The 9158-nt window shown below is 36.8% G+C and overlaps 1 long non-coding RNA gene across 2 annotated transcripts in view; it reads right to left on the minus strand.

Moving 5' to 3' along the window:
• LOC103159560 overlaps nucleotides 1–7237 on the minus strand; it is a 41839-nt gene extending 34602 nt beyond the window's left edge. Inside the window, exons 1-2 of one of the 2 annotated variants that reach the window (XR_003480884.2) lie at nucleotides 7044–7237; nucleotides 5570–5641 (exon numbers count right to left, since the gene is read on the minus strand). This is a non-coding gene — a long non-coding RNA (uncharacterized LOC103159560). The remainder of the gene's footprint in view (nucleotides 1–5569; nucleotides 5642–7043) is intronic. The other variant, XR_004772546.1, reaches the window with a different exon arrangement.
• Nucleotides 7238–9158: the final 1921 nt, after the last annotated feature.

Below are 9158 nucleotides of genomic sequence, written 5' to 3' on the forward strand. Positions count from 1 at the left end.
ATTTCTACTTTCATTCTTACATATGTTCCTGATATTGTGTACCTATATAAAATCTAAGAACTACAAATAAGAGACAACATGTGATATTTATCTTTCTAAGACTATCTTGATTTGCTTAACACAGTTGCCCCCTCTTTGATGACAGAGTGGAAAGCCATTTATGTATGTTTTTGTAGTCTACAAAATACCCCAATCAAAGCCCTATAGGCAACTGCAACACGAATGGCTGAATGGCCAGACTGGATAAGGTCGCAAAGGTGACTGAAGGTCACATTGTTCAGAGCTTTCCTTGTGTGTGTGTGTGTGTGTGTGTGTGTGTGTGTGTGTGTGTGTAAGTTTTTAACCAAAACCTGTCTCTGTTTTCCCAAATGTGACACTAGGTAAACCCCATGACACAAAGTCACAAAGTGACAGCCACCCTGGGTACAACACTGAGTTTTTAAACAGTTCCTATAACCACTAATGAAATAGAAGCAGTCATTAAGAGTCTCACAACCAAAAAATTCCAAGGCCAGAGGATTTTAGTGCAGAATTCTAACAGACTTTCAAAATATAGTTAATGCCAATGCTCCTCAAATTATTCCACAAAATAAAAACAGAAAGAACATGGCCCAATTCATTTTATGGAGCCACAGTTACCCAGGATAGCTAAAACAATCCTAAACAATAAGAGAATTTTTGTTCAAGAAACAACATACCTAATAAATTGTGATCTTCATTACTATGTCCAACACAGCATTATTTCCATATATCTTCCCACCTTTTTCATTAATCTGCTCACTAAAATATATCTTTAATTCATCATTTACCACTAACTTTACATTTTGGCTACTCAAGTCTTAATCACAGGATCTTTGAGTCACACAAAGGAGTAGCAACTCAGTTGACATTTTTTTCAGTGATATAATATCCAAAGCACTGTTCTTATAATCTGTTATCACCAATGTATAATTTCCCTTATCATCTCACTTATCGTGTGAAAGAAATAATAAATGCTGCAAGTAATAATAAAATTTGTAACTCTTCCTTTCCTGTCACATGTCCTGCCAGATGGCTGTATTAGATTCTCTTGCAATCAGATGTGGGCATGCCATAAAGGTCTTGTAAAGTGAGTCTAGGAAGAAATGTTGAACCAGCCTTGCTTGGGTCTGAAGAAAAGGTGATTGTTTCATCCCAATATGTTTTTCCTTTTCTCACAAGAACATATATACGTGTGTGTGTGTGTGTGTGTGTGTGTGTGTGTGTGTGTGTGTGTGTGCCACTTGATGCCAGGTCTTAACCCATCTTAAATGATCACGTGGAGCAAAAGTATTTCATGTCTCATCATTTACCTTTCATAAAAATAAACTTCAGATACTAAGTCAGAACAATTTTATTTTATATTGTACCTATTCATTCTGTTCACTTGTCTGTATGTGTGCAAGAATGCCCATACCACAGTGAGTGTGAAGGCCAGAGGTAGGTATCAGTTCTTGTCTTCCACCATCTAATTCCTGAGAATCAAACCCTGGTGGTCAAACTTGGAGGCAAACACCTTTCTCACTGACCTGCCTTAAAAGTAGTTTTCTTAATTCCAATAATTAGGTTTGGGAGGGAGAGGCAGGGAAAGTTATTAATGCAAGGCTATCCTGGCCTACAAAATGTTTCAATTGAAACATTCAATTGAAACAAAAAAAAGAAAAGAAAAAATAAACACACACACACAAAGGAAAGACAAACTAAGGAAAACACTGCACCACTTTCCTCTGGTAATCATGTTCTTGGAAAATGGCTGCACAGTAGCTCATTGCAGCATTTTGCACATTTGTGCACAGTGGATATTCCTGTTTTTTTTTTAATTTGCACATCAACCTTATCTTTGAAGTTTAAACATTATAAAAAGGGAAGAAAAAAATTCAGACAGGACCATCAAAATATAATGTTACACAGAATATTTTTAATTACAATTCAAAAATATTAATTTGTTAAGTGTCACTACAAATCTAGTATTTTACTCACATATTACTAATCTGTATTAATAAAAAACATTTCAAGAAGTGAAAAGTGAGAATCAAAGAGGCAACTCATACCATTACATTTGTAGTACAGTGTCAGCTCACACATGATGTGATTCCAAAGCTGGACACTTCTCCATTGTGCAATGGCACCTCTCAAGGGACATGGAGATTTATTGTGTATGTATGTTCCACTAATCTATAACTTACAACAAAGGGAATTTACTTCCAATCCACATTTATAAAAATGCACTTGTATCCATCTTTACTTAATCTTTTTACCTAAGGAATAACTCTGTGAAGTAATTTATAACTTGAAAGCAGTAATTATGGAAGGGTCTTACTTCTAGGTGTACATCCTAGTGTGACCTTATAGATATTAAACCTTCTGATTAATTGAACAATAAAAGAATTAGGAGATCAAGAATAAATGACAAAATGCATTTTTGGCACTGAGTCACTAAATTGTACATAGAGATGGTGTAGGAGAAGAAACTGCACAAAACACTCAACACAACATTCTAAATTAATGTGTGGAACAGTAAGAGTTACTTTGTATAACTAGTAATAAACATGTATGGTTCTTTTTCATAGTTCAAGAAGCAATTGTGGACCCTCCTTCGTGGATCTTTTGGAAGAATTAAAAGACAAACGTAGTGCCTGTGCCTGAATAGATTGGCTCACACTGTAGTATAATGAAAGGCAATGAAATTCAGACATAAAGCTAATAGCAAACATCCATAAAACAAAACAAAGACAGCAAAGCTCTTAATTAGCTATCCATGTATGTCTTCTTCCAACTGTATGTTACCAGGGACCATTTTGCAGAGAGATTAAACGCAGGCTCAGGAATCAGTCTCCATGACTTTGACTCCTCACAATGCCTTCACTCATTAGAAGTCTTCACTTTACCTCTTCCTGTGTAAGATAAGGTTGTGTGAGATTTTAATCAGATGATACTGAAGCAATGTCCTGAATGGTGCTGGCATATGGTATATACCAAGTAAATAGGAGTTGCTTTTGTCATGTGCAGACTTCTTTTGTGAGTTCTGGAAGTCACCATATGTGTGGTCGCTGGTACCTCTGATCCAGGTTGGGCAGAGATAAAATCTTAACTCAGAACAAACCTATACTTAGATTTTTCTTTTATTATTTAAATTAAGAAATTATTTAAATTATCCCTTTTCACCTCCTAGTTAAGCGAAAACCTGAGCTCTTAAAAAAAAAAATCTTCTCCCTTAAAGTGGCATTTCATTATTCTGAAAGGAGGCATGTTCTATTCTAGTCATGAATGGTATCAGAAGAGCTTTCTCAAGAATTGAACAATTGAAATAGTTTAAAATTCCCCAAGCCATGCATCACACTGTGGTTAACATTTGAAATGCACAGGGCTGCTCATTTGCAAGCATTAGTGAGACATAGAATATATATTCATCTAACCAAAGTAGATGGTTTCCTGAACCTGTTTGTATTTAGACTCCGGATCTAATTATTATGATATAAGAAGAACATAGGACAGAGGAATATCTCAAACCACACCATGGAGATGAATCTGCAAACCCCAGAGGAAGGCAGACAACAGGACACACAACCTATCTTCTTTAACAAACAAGTAACCAGACAAAACAAGACAGGGAGGGGAGAGCTGTAGATTAAAAGATATTTAAAATACATATCAGTTGTTCATAATGCTGGCACTTTCTCTGGATTTTGATCAAAATAATTATATTACAAAATACCACTTATAAGACAAATAGAAATGTAAACAATATCTGGATTTTTGATGATCTTAGTATTTTACTGAATTTTTAAAGATATGATCAAGGCAATGCATTATATTATATTAAAGATATGATCAAGGCAATGCACCATATAAATGAATAATCCTTTTGATGTTGTATTTTATACTAAGACCTACATTAATAGATTTATAGTATTGTGTAATTTGTTTCAATAAAATATGTACCAGGAGAAAAATACTGAGCAAAGATGACACCAGACTGGCCATGCAAAGTTAATTGTATAAACTGAAAGTCAAATGGTTGGGGGCTCACTGTACTCTGGTTTATTTTTATTCCTGTCTGAAATTTTCTAGGGTAAATTTGTTTTTAAAAGAGACAGCTTCCAATCTCATAACAATGCAGCATGATGACTATCTATAATCTATGTGTTTTAAGTTAAAAAGATTCTCTAGCTTCATTAACTTGGAATTTCAGAATATGTGAGGAAAGCCAATCAAAACATTTTCTGCTGATGTTTCATAGGCTACAATTCTAGTGTATCATATTTTCTGATTTACCTTAGATTCTCCTAAGTGATAGCTATGGAGTGGAATTTGAAATAACTATCTTTCACATTTTCCAGGGTATTTATATACATATTAATTGTAGAAACTCTCCATGGACAATGTGATAGTCTAGATATGCATTAAAGTATACTTCATGTGAATTTTGTTTTAAAATACAAAGTTTTATACAAGGCAAGCAAAACACAATGTAAATCAGTTAACACTTTCAATTTTACAATTAAATCTGAGAGAATTTCAAAGTTTCCTTCTTGCCCAGACATATACGAATCTTCTTTAGACATACTCTTAGTTTGTTTCTTATTACTGGTGTTAAGAAATTGTTGAAACTGTGTTAAAACAGCCCATACTAATGTATTAGCAGTACACCCTTAGAATCTTAGCATATGGAAGGCTGAAAGAGGAGGACCAGAGTTTGAGGCCAGGATAAACCACATAGCAAGACTATATTTCTGCCTCTCTATTTCTCTCTCATTGCATATGTATATTTGGGTAGGTGAGAAGCTGAAATGAATTCCTCAGAGTTAAAATTTGGGTGTCAACAAGTCTGTGTTCCTTGATGGAAGTCTAGGGGAGTATCTGAATTCTTTTCCAAGTAAGAGACAACTGGTTTTCTTTGGCTCAGGAATCCTTTACTTTTCCAAAGCCAAAAATCACCAGCTCCATCTGTTTCAGATGGCATCACTCTGACAAACCTGTGTCTTCCACATCCACATTTACGGGTTTTGTCATTATGATCAACACATCTGGATGATCCAGTGTAATCCTATTCTAAGGCACATTGATTACCAGCTTTCATTTCTTTTGCTGTCTTCTATTCTCATTTGTCCTATAACCTAACCGATTCTTGGGTTACAGAGTTAAAAATGTGATTGTGGATATCTTTGCAAACATAGCCAAATTCTGTGAAACATTTCTTTTCATGCTTACATCTCTTACACAAATACTTTACATTCTTATTGTGTGTGTGTGTGTGTGTGTGTGTGTGTGTGTGTGTGTGTGTGTGTGTGTGTGTGTAAAATTAGTGGTTAGTTTTGAGATCTTTTACATGAGCAAGTAAAAGAGCTATAAAAACCATTTGGAATGCATAATCAAACCCCAAAGTGGAAGGAGGTGCCCAAGCCTGAACACCTCCTTCCAATCCGAAGCTGTAGCCACGCCTACTTAGGGGCTGGCTACACCAAACGGATGTTGCTGATATACTCATGTGACATGTCCACAGTTGCAAAAACACCGTAAGCTAGTGCAATGGACCCGGGAATGCCCTTACCTCGGCAGTGCTTGTCTATGGCTTAGGCCACCGTATAACTCAGTTTCCAAACTGTGCAGTGCACCTAAAAACCTGAAACAGACATAATATTGCCAGAAGCCCATTCTGAAGTGTCAAAAGCAAATTCTGTCTTTGCATCAATGCTTGATGATCCTGGATCTTTTACTGAAGAGGCTGTCAGAGGTTTTCATAACTTGCTCTTTTAAAAAAATCACTACACACAGCAAGATGTCTTTTAAAAAGCGATGGAGAATTTCCCATTAGTCCTCAAGATAAAAGGCCAGCTTTTTATACAGTGGCATACTTCAGATTTTTTCTAAGGCAGCTGTATGCAAAATCATAAACTGTAAGACATCATCGGAAGACTATCTTCATAACTAAACCAAGAAAATACATCCACCCCGGGCCTCTCTTACTTGAACAATTGTGGTTTTCCATACCTCATTTTTGTTAACAATCATGGTAACTACTTTCAAAACCAGCATTTCTTAATCTGTAAATTGTGACCCTTTTGGGGTTAAATGACCCTTTCACAGAGGTCACCTAAGACCATTGGAAAATATTTACATTATGATTCATAACAATAACAATAGTGCAGCTATAAAATAGCAACAAAAATAATTCTATGGCTGGGGGTCACCACAGCAGGGGGAGCCATATTAAAGGGTCTGAGCATTTAGACGGATGAGAACCACTATTCTAAACTATAGCTCCTATATGAAAGCAATAGTGGGGACCCAAATAAGCACTCAGGTTTCAATGGTGGCACCTAAAGGCTGTGTGATGAAGTACAATAGAGAAACACATCATATGTGGAGTTGGACTCGCATTAAGTTCAGTCTGAGTGAGACACACAGTAGTCTAATGGATAACTCACTAAAATGAAACTCTCAATTTAACATCAGTTCTTGCCACCATCAAGTCTTGTCGGCCACCACAGTACTCCAATAAGCATTGTCTGTTTTCTTGTTTGTGTGTTTTAGTAAATCGCAATCATTCTCAAAATATACTTGTTCACTTACCATTCTGGTAGCTGGTGAATAAAGCTACAAATCTCTATAGAGAATGAACCATTCACCACCCTAATTCTTTCAGTTCTTGGATTTCCCCATTTCCCAACAATAATAAATGATACTGTTCACTCTCTTCTACATCCAATGTGTAAAAACATTATATCCTCTCCACTGTCTGTGTATTTCAAGACAGTTGTTCAACCTTTCCAAATGCCCTCATCCTCTTCACAGGTTAGGAAAGCAAGAATCAAGAAGGTTAGTGATATAGTGAAGGCCATGTCACCTGTGCACATTTGATTTATGATTCAAAAAGAGGTTTGTTTTGATCATCTGATAAGCCAGGCCATTGACTAATGTTGCCTTTTATCAGCCAGGTCATAGCAATGTTTTTCACAAGTTGCCCTATTGGTTCTTTTTTGCCTAGTCTCAGGGACTTGCACCACTTACCAGGCCCCCCTCACCTTTTATTTAGATTCCTGCAATTGCATCTCAACAGGGTTCCAGAGTTCCAGTATTTCCGTCCTTAAAAGTCAGATTAAACAACTTTGATCAGGCCCACCTCCTGCTCAGAACCTCCATTCGTGCAACCGTGCCCAGAGGTGGGTTTTCCAACAGGCTGATCACAGACCTCTGCCAGATGGATCCTGAAACCACGTCACCACATTCCTTGCCGGCTTCCTGCTCTCCAAGGCTGTGACTCACACATTTGAACTGCACAGGGAGGGCTGCCGCACCAGTCACTTACTTACGTTTCAAATGCCCCAGATTAAAGAGAATAGAAATGATTAGAAGCTTTCAGCACGTCCCTCTTCAGCACCACATCCCATTCATTAGGGGAAGCTGGCGAGAAACCACACAGACTGAAACACCAAAGCATGCCTGCGAACTCCTAATTCTTCCCTTGATCCTTGTGGGTTTCTGACAGAATGTGCCTTTTATCAAAATATCTGATACTTTCTCAATTTCTTTCTTCAAAAAATACCCAAAATACCAGACTGCCCAATTTGAAAGGCTGCTCACAGAATTCTAGGCAGAACACTCTCCTGAATGTAGACAAAATGGCTTATTCCTTATTTAAGAGTCCCAAGATGGCCCTGGCTCCATGTTGGCCTAGTTTTCCAGTATTTCCAGATTCTCGATGACTCCAGGTGCCCTTGGCTACTTTTATACTACCCTGCATGATCCACATCTGCCCATCCTACCTGATGTGTCTTTTGCATTGTTCCTTATTCCCTCAATTGTAAAACAGATTCTGTGCAAAATGACAGCTATAAAACAGAGTGGAAGCCTCCATTGAACTAGAAGTTGTCTGTCCGAATAACCTCTCAACATAAATAATCTCTTGAGTTCATTACTGACATCATAGGTGTCTCAGTGTTTCCTATCACAGTAAAGATGGTACATGAACCTTGTCCAGGACCACCTCCCATGAAACACAGGCTGAGAACCCCATTCACAAGTATGGTCACAGTTTGAATATTATGGAGTTGAGAAAAGTCTTTGAGAACATCACTCACTTCTGCCACTTTATAGTCAACTGGCAAGAACAATTCTTTTTGAGAATAGTTATAAATGTCTCTTTCTTTGTATTCTGTGCCTTTGCCTACAGCCCTTCCTGATAGTAGACTTTTCTTTCATGATATGACTCAGCATCACTAGAATTTATATAAAATATTAAATATAATTTAATAAAGATAGTACCCACACTTAAATTTGGAAATAGGAAAGGGAGAAAGCAAGCATAAAAATGCATTTCCTCAAAAATAAAGGTGAGAAAAAATACAAAAGAGAAAGCATAGAATAAGGAGCAAAGAAGTAAACTTTTTGTTGATTTTTTATTCTTTAAATTTTGCTTCAGTGAAATCACAGAGCACAGCAGCATGAACACAGCCTTAGAAAAGCCCAAGTATAATGCAGAAGCTGGAAGAACAGGTTTTCAAAGATGAAGTCTTTTGTGACAGTTGAAATTTTAACAAAGCCACAGACTAAAAATTCTACAAACAATTATCTATAATTTTGCCTAAACTGCTCATTTTAAACAAATAGTTGCTATTCTCAGGTGAATTAATTAGGAACTATATTTATTTTCTTTGCATGCACAACTGTAGTCAAGTCGTGCGTAAAGTTTATTAAACCTTGATAATTTTGTTCCGCAGCGTTTCAGATGCCAGATTCAATCCAAATACTCATATACCAAAAATATCTACCTCTACTCCAAGTGTTAGGCCCCTAAAAGGGACAGAGTTGTGTTTTGAGTGCTCTAAGTTTTGTTAAATAAACACTAAATAGTTTGAATATCAAATTTGTTGTTATAGAAAAAGATTTATTTATTTATTTTTGGTTTTTCCGAGACAGGGTTTCTTGGTGTAGCTTTGGAGCCTATCCTGGCGCTTGCACTAGAGACCTGGCTGACCTCAAACTCACAGAGATCCACCTGCCTCTGCCTCCCTAGTGCTGGGATTAAAGGCGCCACCAATGCCCAGCTGAAAAAGATTTATTTTAAAAGCAGATAGTGTAAGATATTAACTACATATCCACTGATGTAGCTGTCATACTAGTAATCACAGTACCTGAGA

Source organism: Cricetulus griseus, assembly GCF_003668045.3.
Source record: "Cricetulus griseus strain 17A/GY chromosome 1 unlocalized genomic scaffold, alternate assembly CriGri-PICRH-1.0 chr1_1, whole genome shotgun sequence".
Classification (NCBI taxonomy): domain Eukaryota; kingdom Metazoa; phylum Chordata; class Mammalia; order Rodentia; family Cricetidae; genus Cricetulus; species Cricetulus griseus.